The following is a 964-nucleotide window of genomic DNA, read 5'->3' on the forward strand; positions in this document are numbered from 1 at the left end:
AAACAGTAACAAAACACAACAGCCGCCGTGCACCGCTAAGTGGCTGTGACGTTACCACAGCGCTCTTGTCAGGCTCGGTTGACGTTGAGACTCTGTGGCAGGTCAAGGCACTAACTCCATGGTTATGGCTTCACTGCATCAGATGACTGGCAGATGCCACCCCACCTATGGTTCTCATTGCACCAACTTTTTGCGTTTTGACCACCTGGTGCTTCCGCTCATTTTTCTCCGACCGCCCAATAACATCTTGCACGTGCCTCCTCTACACAGCCTCCACATGACACGCACACACACGACGCACACACATGACGCACACACGCGACACGCACACACACGACACGCACACACACGACGCACGCACACAGGACGCGCACACAGGACGTGCACACACGACGCACACACACACGACACGCACACACACGACACACACACAGACACACACGACACGCACACACAGGACGCACACACACGACACGCACACACAGGACGCACACACAGGACGTGCACACACGACATGCACACGACACGCACACACACACACGACACGCACACACACGACACACACACACACAACACGCACACACAGGACGCACACACACGACACGCACACACAGGACGCACACACAGGACGTGCACACACGACACGCACACACGACACACACACACACAGGACGCACACACACGACACGCACACACAGGACGCGCACACACAGGACGCGCACACAGGACGTGCACACACGACACGCACACACGACGCACACACACACAACACGCACACACAGGACACACACACACGACACGCACACACACGACGCACACACAGGACGCACACACACGACGTACACACACGACGCACACACACGACACGCACACACGCGACACGCACACACGCGACACGCACACACACGCGCGCCTCCCCCCTGGTCTTCGCGCGAATGCCGACGATGGTTCCCTCTCTTCGCAG

The 964-nt window shown here is 58.4% G+C and overlaps 1 protein-coding gene across 1 annotated transcript in view; it reads left to right on the plus strand.

Moving 5' to 3' along the window:
* LOC144717836 (protein EFR3 homolog B-like) overlaps positions 1-964 on the plus strand; it is a 60,933-nt gene that overhangs the window by 54,767 nt on the left and 5,202 nt on the right. The window lies entirely within an intron of this gene.

This window comes from Lampetra planeri, chromosome 4 (assembly GCF_965212315.1).
Source record: "Lampetra planeri chromosome 4, kcLamPlan1.2.h2, whole genome shotgun sequence".
Taxonomy (NCBI): Eukaryota; Metazoa; Chordata; class Hyperoartia; order Petromyzontiformes; family Petromyzontidae; genus Lampetra; species Lampetra planeri.